Source organism: Malaya genurostris, chromosome 2, assembly GCF_030247185.1.
Source record: "Malaya genurostris strain Urasoe2022 chromosome 2, Malgen_1.1, whole genome shotgun sequence".
Lineage (NCBI taxonomy): Eukaryota > Metazoa > Arthropoda > Insecta > Diptera > Culicidae > Malaya > Malaya genurostris.
The window spans coordinates 231,679,590-231,691,883 of NC_080571.1; the positions used below are offsets into that span (position 1 = coordinate 231,679,590).

Sequence of the window (12,294 nt, forward strand, 5' to 3'; positions counted from 1 at the left end):
TTAATTATACTTCAGTCAGTTACCAATTGTCAAGATCACTAAATCGATCGAATTTGAAATATTTTCGCCTTTCTCATATAGCAAAGCTATGCAATCGCTGTGAAAACCGACTTTTCGATCGAGGTCCGGAAGGCCGAATGTCATATATAGCTCAACCAACTGTGAGTATGTGACAATAATGTCACTCAATTTTCTCAGAGATGGCTGAACCGATTTTCACAAACTCGGATTCAAATGAAAAGTCTTCTGATCCCATAAGCTGAGATGGCTTAACCGATTTTCACAAACTAAGATTCAAATGAAAGGCCTTATGGTCCCATAAACTTCTATTGAATTTTATCCCGATCCGCATTCCAATTCCAGAGTTATGGGGTGATATGCACCAAAAAAATTGTCACTCAATGGCTAAGCCGGTTTTCACAAACGAAAGGTCTTATGATTCCATAGCTTGCTATTGAATTTGATCTTTATCCGACTTCCGGTTCCGGAATCATAAGGTAATACGTGTAAATCTATGAAACATGCGAACTCAATTTTCTCGGAAATTTCTTAACCGATTTTCATAAACTAAGGTCTTGAAATTCTTTTTTTGAACACACAAAAAAATCTAGCCCCCGAGCCTACTAATATTTAAAAGCGGTGCTGGTGGGTATATAAACCTACTTCGGAGCTACTAGTCCCCGCTTCCGAAAGTATCGATAATAGTGAAGAAATGCTCCAAAAACGGAACACACTTCGATTTATCAGAAAAGGGTAAATCGATTTTCACAATTCATTCTTCAAATTAAAGCTCTCATTGGTTTTAAAGATATCATGCAATTCTTCTAGATTCAACCTCCGGCTTCGAAATTGTGAGATTCAAAACATACAGAATAACGATGCAAAACCGCTACGTACTGGTACGGAAGAAAAAACACCGCCGCCTTCCGAGCGAAGCACACAACTTGCTTGGTTCAATTGCGTAAATCGTGCAGCCACATTCAAATCCATATTTTTCAGGAGAAAAATCTGTAAATCGGTATCGGGGGATCCGAATTCTCTATTGAAAATCTGTATATGAAAATTATAAGAAATTAAAGCGCAACAAAATGTAAAAGTCATTAAATCGATTCTGAATATAACAGCTACTTTTTTGTTTAGAAGGCGTTTATTATAATGCAATTGGCAATCATTTCTTTTTACTATCTCACACCAAGGCCTCCATCTTTCCATATCATCAGAAGAAATTTTAGAAAACATAAAGTATTGCGCTAAAATAATTGCAAGAAAAGTAGGGTGGGACAAGGTTGTATGGGAAAAATATGAAAAGGTTTATTTTCTCGCTCCACCAATCCTTTCGTGTTCATTTTGGACTATGGTATTTGTTATGGGGAAATGGACTTTTTAGATAAAAATCGGCTGTAGATTAAAGTATAAACTCTAACAATTAGTGCATATGAGATTTCGATAGGAAATTCATCGAGGAGGAAAACCTTCGAAAACCGCAATACAATCCGTCATTCGTAGAGAAAGTTATTAAAGGAAAGTTATTATATCTTCTAAACAATAAGAGATAGAATATTTATATCTTCGGTAAAGTTGTTAGATTTGAACTTTTCTAAAATATTGTTGAAGATTCCAAAAACCTATTTCTTCAAATTATAATGTTAGACTTTTTTGTGTCTTTACAATGAGATTTGGAACATGGTTTGTTACTTAACAAAAATCTCCAAACTGAACTGAGAATTTTGGGAAGACATCAAACAACTCAAATCAACCATTATAGCATAATAAAAGAAAGTAAAATCATATTACTGCCACTAGCAGCAGTGGTGCTAGACGTATTAAAGAATGAGCCATTGTTTGGACATTGTATTCCTTTAATATTTTTTTTCACAAATGTCGGCTTGTCTGTGTATGTGTGAGTATGTATCAAATAATGTCACTCATTTTTCTCAGATATGTCTTGACCGATTCTAACAAACTTAGGCTAAAATAAAAGGTGTTATAGTCTCATAGGTCATCATGCTTTCATAGAGTGAAGTGCGTTTTAAGTTGCATATCGTGATTCAGAGCGACAATGCAAAAAAGGGTAAAATCCTTCTACATTTGGGTCAAAATTGGGCTATATTAGTTACTTACTAAAGTGTGTTTAAAATTTCTAACCATCATTTAATTGCGACGATGCAAAATTAAGAAATATTCTTATTAACTTGACATAACTGTTCACAAATTGAAAAGGTTATGTTAGTTTATACCCAAAGAAAGTTTCTAATTTTATTCAAGTTTGAAAAAAAAATCCTGACAGGTACATTAAAAAAGATTTTCAAATCATTTTTCTCGTTACGTTGTGATTCAATAGAAAATGGATCACATGGAAATAGTCGTATCTTCGTAATCGAAAGTCGGATCTGCAAAAAATCAGTGGCAGCCTTCTAGAGAATGATGACTTTGCGTTTGTGAAAATTAGCGGAAGTGTGCTCAGTTTTTACACTCCCTTATCGCTGTTTTCACGTAAAGATTACCCATTTATTTATCATAGATTTATTTATTATTTAAAATTCTACTTTTAATGTAGTAGTGTAATGAATATGCTGAATCGTTCATAAAAGATTGGATGATATTGTAAAGGAACACACACCTAACGTCACTATTCGATCACACATTACTTCGTAATATAGTTTGCTAAATATTTATATTATAGAGGACTGGTCCGAAGGGAAGGTAGGTAATATCTTTCTTCTTTATATAGTTTTCCATTGATTCTACTCGCACGAAATGAATTCTAATTGGTGGATTGCCCTTACCAAAAAAAACGGATGGGCAATGTCAGTGACATAACCTCATTGACGTAATTACGAATAGAACTAATACATTTTTTCACATTTCACCATAATTTTAACCTAAATAGTTTGACTTTTGTGTAAATTAACCACATTTTTGTGCAAATTAACTTAACAACATATTTATTTCTACAAGAAAACTTATCACGCTTCCGGAATGCAAATTTTTAAATTCAAGGATGGCTTCCCTCTCAGCAGGCCGTTCAATTTAGTTGATTTTTGGGCGCTTGTTGAACGACATATTGCACGAAATATTCGTTCAGTTTGCTGGAACGGTTTGTTGTTGTTTTTTGTCTTGCAAAAATAGTGTGAAAATTAAGTGTTACCTTTACATAGAAAGAAAATTTGTTGTTATTCTACGTGAAGTAGAAGTATTGTGCAGGTATGTATTGTTAGTTTAAACAAATAAGTGGAAAAAACTTCAGAAATTCTGCAGTAAAACTAGTCCAACGGGGCTCCAACTCCTCATGTTAAAAATGGCTCAACAATGGACCTCTGTCTGCCGGGTTTGTTGAACGAAAAAAATGGCATTCGGTTCAACGGTCTGTTTCAAAATCGGCAAACGAATGTCCCGTGTTGGCCTCCCATTGGATGATTGATTGGACTTTGATTGGACCAATGATCCAACGTATTGGACCAATGAAGGACCACCGTTGAACGTTTTTTTCTAAGTGGGTTTTATCGTATCAAAGAACGCTCACTGACAACTCTTCACACGATTGAATCAGTGCCATCAAAGAGAGATGGATATCATCGCAACAACAAAAACCCGGCATGGCTCATTTAACATAGAATCGACACCATTGCGAGAGCGAATTTCTCTCGATGACATTTCTGAGAATCAAAGGTTAGCACGCTGTTGTGGGGAACCTCTCTGAAGCAACAAACGGTCGCTTATTCTCGTTTCGCGATTCGATTCTATACAGGCAGTTGATAATTGCGATAGAATTTTTTTACTATTACCGCTTATTCTAACTATGTGCATATAACCGTTGTATAAGTTATGTCTATGAAAATGCCTGTGAATCCTCCACACAACCTAGTATGAGAATCATCAAGTTAAATCTTCGATTCGATTTTCTACGATAATTGTCGACTTGCGATTCTCTCTTGGAAAATTCCACACAGCAACGATCATTATCAAACTGTAATTTTTTTTAAGGGCGTGAAATACTCAGAGTATGAAGTGGAGCGAAGAAATGTAGAAAAATTCTCTCACGGTTTATGCATTGAGAGACATGAGTTCTTGTAGCATCTTCCACTGGATTGAAAATGTTGATAACAATATAGCAGCTTCTGTCAAATTTCCGGCAATCACCAACACTGCACCCCATAGTAAAGTAAGACGCATTTACGTCAAAAATTCAATAATAATATTAGAGCCAATTAATGCATGTAGAAATGCAGAGGGTTTCTTGGTTTGCAGTAGCAATGTGTATCGTACTAATTTTTCTTTCACTCCCAAGTAAATCTGCATTCCGACTTGACCGTATTGTTCAGCATGAATGAAATAATAGTTTCCATAATGAGCTAGGACGTGTTGTTCTCAAACATGTTGCTTCCAAAGAACATTCCGCAACCTTTAAGGACCAAGAGTACAGCAAGTTAATTTGTGTTGGTAATTTGTGTGTTACGTACATTTTATTTGGTACGTATGTCATAGATCTATGTATTCATATTTGCAGTGCAACCAGTTTATCAAAGTGGCTTGCACGATTGAGTTTCAACCAATCTTTTTTAGCAATAATTTATTCTCAAAGGAACGTTAAGCCAGACTTTTTGGATGAAATATCAGTTCTGATCAATTTTTCACCAACGTTTGTTGGAAAATTGCTTACACTTTATGAATGTAGATTTTAATTCCCTAATAAAAAAGTTAGCAACACTGCTTCATTGCATTTGTATTACATTGCGCTACACAAAATAAACCAAACTAAACACAAATCTTTATATCGCAATAATTTCTGCAAGAGAAAATCCACGTAGGAATGTGTTTGTTGCTAATCAAATGTGTTAGTGGATGTAAGCTGAAACTGAGATATTTTTTCTCGAGCAGTTTTAAGGAAAGCGGAAGAGTTTTAGACTAAGATTTTCGCTTTTCTTGAATTGCAATTTTAAGCAGAATGATCCGATTGGTTTATTTTTCAACCATATGGAAGATTTATTTATTAAAATCAGGAAAAGAAGCGCCGGAATTTGTTTTTACGTACACATTTTTGACATTACTCATACGCTTGCAAAGAGTCTTGCTACTTAAGGTTCTACTTACAATATCAAGAAAACAGCAATTGTTGATAAACTCAAAAGCAGTTTCCTCCGCTATTGCTTGATGAATGTTGAATTCTGTTATCGCAGTTCATTGATTCACCGTGTGTGTTACTGAAAATGCTTCGCTATTTATTGGAACTGAAAATGCTCGAATAACCAAATCATCAGATAAATGGGAATATTTTGGCTTATGCAGTCCGGTTTTTAGGAAACTATCCTTATGAGTTTAAGCGGAACTTGTTCTGATGTCAAAATGACACTCGGAAATTTTTACCATATTATCAACTAAAAAAACTGAACTTTTTATAAACTTGAAGGTGGATTCTTTCAGACTTCGTAAAACTTCTGGTTGCTTGAGTGAATAAAACAGCTCAATTTAAATATGAGAATGTGACGTAGTTTTATAGTTTTTAGAAAATATTCAATGACATTCAAAATTTGAACCAACACACCCTTTCGTTGAGAAAAGATCGGATAAAAAGGGAATGAATTGACTTAAGCAGTTTACGAGGCTCATGAACAGTACTTTAAGTCATTATTAACCTTTGAAAGCTCACACGATGCAACCGAATAAAAGTCTAAGAAGAGTTAAAACTCACGCGGAACTTGTTTTGTACTTTCAAGTGGCCAAAAAGTCCGTGTGAACTTTTAAGCAACAAGAAAGTTAATATTGTTAGTAATTGTAGATTTCGGTTTCGGTTGATTGAGCAAGCTCAGCTTGTAAACTATATTCTTAGAGATTCCATATTCTAGATTGTTATTCTAGATGAATTTTTACTAAGAAATTCAATGCAACTCTGATTGGTATATCATAACTCGACTATAACAGTATCTGTCTTCGATACTTGTTAGACAAGTTTTCCTGAAAATTTTGATTACTCACTATTTAGATCTATATTCGTTACACATTGGTTGCAGATGCAAACCTTTACTTGCTATAAGAATAACCACGTATTCTTGAAACAAAAACAGTTCTCAAATCAAGCATAACTCAGAGGCCGTTCTCGTAGTTTTCCTGACCAAATGATCGCAGACTTTTGAAAACAATCACCTTGTCTTTCAAATATACAGGTTGATTTAATGACAAAAGATTTTTTAGAATTTTAAAAGTAAATCTCTATTTCGAACCCCATGTAAAATACGTCGATAAATTTGCAAGCGACAGTTGCAAAAATTGACCCGTTTCCACAATAATGATTGGTGACAAATCAAAGCAGATGATGTTGGATGGCAATTAGATGACTGGACTGCGGAAATTCAACACCATCTAGTCATAAAAAAAATCAAATAAATACAGACCATTCCCTGTGCACTTTTCCCTCTGCCCAGATAAAGCGAGCAAGTCGTCACCGGTTAAAACAAATCGTCAACATAACAGAATTCAAGCAGGCAATACCGGCTTCAACCAGTTAACCACGGTCGCCAGCAACCGAGACACGGGATACGTCAGCGATGAACGTACAAACAACGAACGGTACGGTACTGTCCTTCCATCCCGAAGCATCGCACGTACCAAGCATGAAACTAAATCATTAGGAGGGTAGGTGCTCCTGGATGGTTTCTTGTCACTGCTTTAGTCTAAACATATGCTTTCCGCTTCGTTCCCAAGCGACCTTATCAATTTGCTTGCTCTGCCGTCGAACTGCCTATTAGTGGTTCCATTTAGTGACCAACTACAATCAGCATTTCCAATTTATGAGCCTTGATCCCAAAAGGAAGCCGGTTCGCTACTCGATCGCGTGTCATTTTACTGATGCTGAGAGACCAGAAATGGTACTTTTTCTCTAACAAGCACGTACCAGCAAATAAATGCTGAATTTTGATAAGGAATTTTGGCAGAAACGGATACGAATGGCATTTGGCAGAAGTGATAACGAAGTTTGTGTTAGTAGTTCCCTTGGGTTTTTTGGTAAGGAGTCGCATCAATCTTGAACGAGCTCAAGCCGACTCAACTGATCTCGTTAGATTGTTATAGTCAATAAGCATGCAACCGTGCCAGGCTTTCAAGTTAGAGATGCGGGCAGAGCAATTGGAACGAGGCGCGGCTAATTGAGACAAATTGATACGAATGTGATACATTTCAATTATTTTAAATGGGCAGCGCTCGGTTTCGCCGGCCAGGATCGCAGAACGATGAAAATAACTGCCTTGAGCAGAGTGATAAATTGCTGGAGAGTTTTTAAAAATAGAATTCTACGACTAAGTTCAATGGGAAAGTAGTAGAAAACGGCAATAAAGACAGCGGACGAGCTATTTTAAAATTAGCGTTTTTAAGTTATGGATTGTTGAATTTTTTAACACTTGCTAATCTTCTAAAATTACACCAGAATTTTTTAATCGACCAAAATAATGAAATTGTTATCTCGATATTTATACGCTTTAAAGCGTATTAGTGAATATTATCCAATTTTGATTAGTTTCCATCCAAAAGCAGGATTCCGATCAACAAACTAATTTAAACGATACCTAAGTTGTTTTCATATTTCGTTGAATGATGCATTAAAATTAGTCAATAGTATTCATCCAACTGTTTGGTTGTATTCAATCGTTCAAGCGATTGCGGAAATTAACTAAAACTAAACTCTCGCTGTTAGGAATTTTTGTATTGCTTTCTGACAACAATGAAAAGAACGAATGAAGTAGACTAACTTTGAGAGCAATAAAAAGAACGACTGAAAAAATAATAACAAAATATTGGCTGGTTCATATTATAATTCACCATGTTTCCTTTTCCATAAGTTTATTAAACACAGAATTGTTACAATTTTGACCCTCGCAAAACGTTTTATTATTAATTTTTTTTTTTATTAAGGGGGAAGGTAGGGTCTAAAGATTGAAAAAAAAATGTTTTGCGATTTTTTTAGAGCTATCGTTCAACAAAATAAATTTAATTATTTGACATAATACAAAGCATCATTCGAATAACATTTCGTAGTTTTGCGGTGTCCACTGTGTCTCAGCGCAGACTTATCAGAAGTCAACAAATCAAGGCAGCATAGTTTTAGTAGATATTTTTCTAGGCCCCAAAGTTTTCGTTTGATTTTTTTTGTGATTGTTGAAAGTCAAAAATGCGATTTTTCACGAAAAAATCCGTAATTTTACAGCTATAAAACCTCCCAAAAAATTCGTAATTTTATAGCTGTAAAACCTCCCTAAAATTAAAAAAAAACGAAACGGAAAACTTTGGGGTCTGGTATTTTACATGTAGAAAATGTGTGCAAGATTTGAAAAAAATGGTGAAGTAGTTTTCGAATGACGATGAACACGGACTTTCAAAACCTGCTTTCGAGAAGAACGCGTTTAAAGTTTGTCTATAAAATCATTAACAATTATTTTTCTGGGGAGCGCGTAGAGTCTAACACTTTCGAAAAATCATATTTTTTCTTTTTATTTTGTCATGATAAAACATATCAAGAATATTTGGTCAAATTTTCAAGTCAATCGGAGCAGAACTCTTGGGTCCGTGCGCCGAGCTCTTGATTCTTCGCAGTATGAGATAAGCAAAGGTAAAGACCCATAACTTCCATAGTTTTGTTTCGATTGGATTGAAAATTTCACAAAATATTCTTGAAATTTTTCACTAGCATAAAATACAAAGAAAAATTAAAAGATTTTTCAAATTAGTTTGATCTTACCCGCCCCCTAACTAACAAGACATAACTGTGCATCAAGATTCTTACGAAGATACATATAAAATTTCAGCATAGCACAAATAGCCATTTGTTTTGTTTTGACAGTCAATTTTTACCTACATGTTTGCAATAATATTGAGAATGACAAAAAAAACCTTTTTAATTAACCTCGTGGTGTCTTTATCATATTACTTATATTTTCAAAGACATCACTAGGCGATTCCGGCAAGAGTCTTTTTTCAAACTTGAATAAAATCAAAAACTTTCTTTGTGTATAAATCACCATAACCTTTTCAATTTGTAAACAGTTATGTCAAGTTAATATAGATTTGAATGTAACAACTCTGCACGCTATACGAAATTGAACAAAGCACGATGTATGCTAGGCAGGGGTGTTTTCTTCTTACGTATCAGCACCAGGCCCGCACCCAGGATTTCGTTTCGGGAGGGGCCCAAAGATAAAAATTTACGGGTCTCACTTTAAACTTTTCCACTGGAACTGTTATTGTATTAGATTTCTTTACGTTTACCGTCTTGTTATTTCTGTAACACATGTCTGAGATTTTCTAAATAATTATATATCTGTTTTTGATTTCGGGAGGGGCCAGGGCCCCTCAGCCTCCTCCCCCCCCCCCCCCTCTGGGTACGTAACTGACCAGCACGTACCGATGCGTACCGGATTTGCATACTTTGTATGACAGTTTGAAAGTTTTGATACTCATCGCCCTATAATTTCGGAACCGGAAGTCGGATCTGAATTAAATTGCACAGTATCTTTTAAGACAAGGATAGCTTTAATTTGAATAATGATTTGTGAAAATCGGTTTATCCTATACTGAAAAAGTGATCTCCGTTTTTGGAGCTTTTCTTCATTATTACCGGTGCTTTCGGAATCGGAAACTGGGGACTAGCAGTCCCAAAGCAGATATCCTCCAACGAACAAGGTCTGCTAACTAGATTAATTTACCGGCAAGTTTCAGAAAAATTTTCACCACTTGTGAAAAAATACTCATGGAAATGAAAATTTTCACTTATCGCGCTGTAATACCGGAAGTCGAATCTGGATTAACTTTTCGTGTTTTTTTTAAAGAATTCCAAGATCTTTTATTTGCATCTTAATTTGTAAAATTCGGTTCAGAAATATCCGACAAAATTGAGTGATCAGTAATGCCGAAACCGGAAGTCGGATAAAGATAAAATTCAATAGCTATGGGATCATAAGATCTTTCATTTGAATCTGAGTTTGAAATTCGGCTTTCAAAGTTATTGCACAGCCTTTCTAAATGAGAAAGGCAAAAAGATTTTCGGTTTAGGATGACAGAAAAAAACAGATTCTTCAAATTACCGCTGTTGAATCCGGACAAAAAAGCACGAACGCAAGTGCACTTCTGAAGCATGTACGGAATTGGGAGGGCTGTTATCGTTGACATTGATCTGGTACACTAGAGCATTGCGAATAAAACTAAAATCAACAATTTAAGTATGCAATATCTTATTTATCCGATTTGGCTCTCTCGGACTATTATTTGCATTATCTGCTAAACTTAAACATCAATGCAACTCACGCGAGAGTATCGACGTTTCGGAAGAGTATTTTGGAGACATTCCGGTAAATTACTTTGCAGCTGGACTAAAAAATTTGCATAATCGTAAAAATAAATGTATCGATCTTAAAGAGAACTACGTTCTAAGTAAAAACGTTTATCAACATTTTTTCCATTCCCAAGGAAGGTACTTTTCAGTAAAACAACTAATTTATTAAATTAAAAAGACAGTAAAATGAAGCATTATTATTTTAAAATTATACCTTTAGCTTCTTAGAGCTAACACAGTGCACAGTGTCGTGACAAAACAGTTACTAAACTATTCAATTTATAGACTTCAATGTGCACAAAAAAATAATATTTTGTGGCAAGTACCATAGTAACGAATATATACTAAAATCTGATCTGAAATACAATAAACCTTATCATTGTAAATGTCAAAGACAAGGATATTTGAAAAGAACATATCTCGTCTGCAAACGATCGCAGACGAGTAATTCAACCACGGTATGAAAGCTCTTTTGAAGTAGTTTAATATGTAAGTAGTCTCATCTGCACCTTCCTGCGCCTTTTGATAATAGACAAGTTAGAATTTTATTTGAAAAAACATGAAAAATTGCTCTATTTCATTAAACTGAAATGATAGCAGCATAGTATGTTCGAGAAAGTTGTGTAGTTTTTAAAGATGAAAAACTTTGTATAACATGAAAAACTCATATAAATTAAAAATATATATGTTTTCCTACAAAAACTGGTTTTTGGACACCCTTTCCAGAAAATACATTATATCTTGAATTACACTCAAGTTACGGGAATAGTATCTTCAGCAAGCCTTTTTGAATTAATTTTCTGCACAACTTTGTCGAAGTAACTTAGCCCCTATGTTGGCCCTGAACTAAAATAAAATGTTTATCTCACTTTTAGGGGGATTAATCACACAAATAAAGTTTGCCAAAAGATGGCGTCTATCATTCTGAGCAACTTTGTTGAAGATACTGTACCTCAAAAACCACGATCCTATGAGTTATCCATTTGCGCTGAAATTGCGCTTTTGAACCACTGTGCAGTGCCTGGTAAAAAATAAGCATAGAACAAAAGAACAATTTTCAAACTCCGCACACTAGAAATTCCCACATCCTTAAAAAGATGTAAGAAAACGAGATAGAGGCGCTTTCGACTACCTCTTAGTCCTCACTAGATAGCAGAGTTGGCAGGTGAAAATTTCAAATATCTTCAGGCAGGGTTAAAAAAGTCTGTAAACTCGAAAAAAAAGTCCTCGAATCTTAATTCTCTATAAGAGGCTAATCACTCTGAACTTTTGACTCAGACAAAAAAAAACGATGATCCAGAATAATCTGACCTAATTCCGCACGGTCCCACTTAAGGTCTTTTAATCACTGGTTTGAACAAATCATAATGTTGAAGGCTCAAGAATACTAGCTGATCATTTCAATGAAGCACTAGTCCTTTTCCTATAATTGCTTGATTATCTACTGTATATAAAATATGCTAATCATTCGAATCATTGAACGCGTCGTGTTTTCAGCTGCACGTTTTTCGGATAGAGATCAATTTGAAAGGTGACCCGAAACATTTTTAGTCTTGTCTGCGGAATAAAACGTCCTCCCGTGGAATTCCTATTAGCGTTCGTTTTCGTAATCAATCTTGTGTTGAGTAATAATTCATTGTCTTTGTCAGAATCGTCCCTGAGTAGTCTATCGACGTATTCTTTGAATCTATCTGTTACTGATGCAGAATTATCTACAGGATTCCCCATTCGACGTTCAATTGATTTTTAATCGCTCAACATAAAAACAATTAGATTGTTTGTTTTATTAGCTACTTTAACAAATTGTGGGCATTCGCCGAAACGAATTTATTTCAATGCTCTAATCAAATTTACCTATAGCACCTAACGCAGTTCTACAATTGTTTTTATCTAAATAATCTACGTAAATCTGGAGTTAATTAACATCTTTACTACTGTTATGAGTGGCACTTATGAAAGTGTAACAAAGTTCAAGTTTG

General features: G+C 34.9%; 1 protein-coding gene across 2 annotated transcripts in view; it reads right to left on the minus strand.

Moving 5' to 3' along the window:
• LOC131428072 (facilitated trehalose transporter Tret1-like) overlaps nt 1-12,294 on the minus strand; it is a 39,616-nt gene that overhangs the window by 11,854 nt on the left and 15,468 nt on the right. The gene's annotated exons all lie outside the window — the stretch shown is intronic.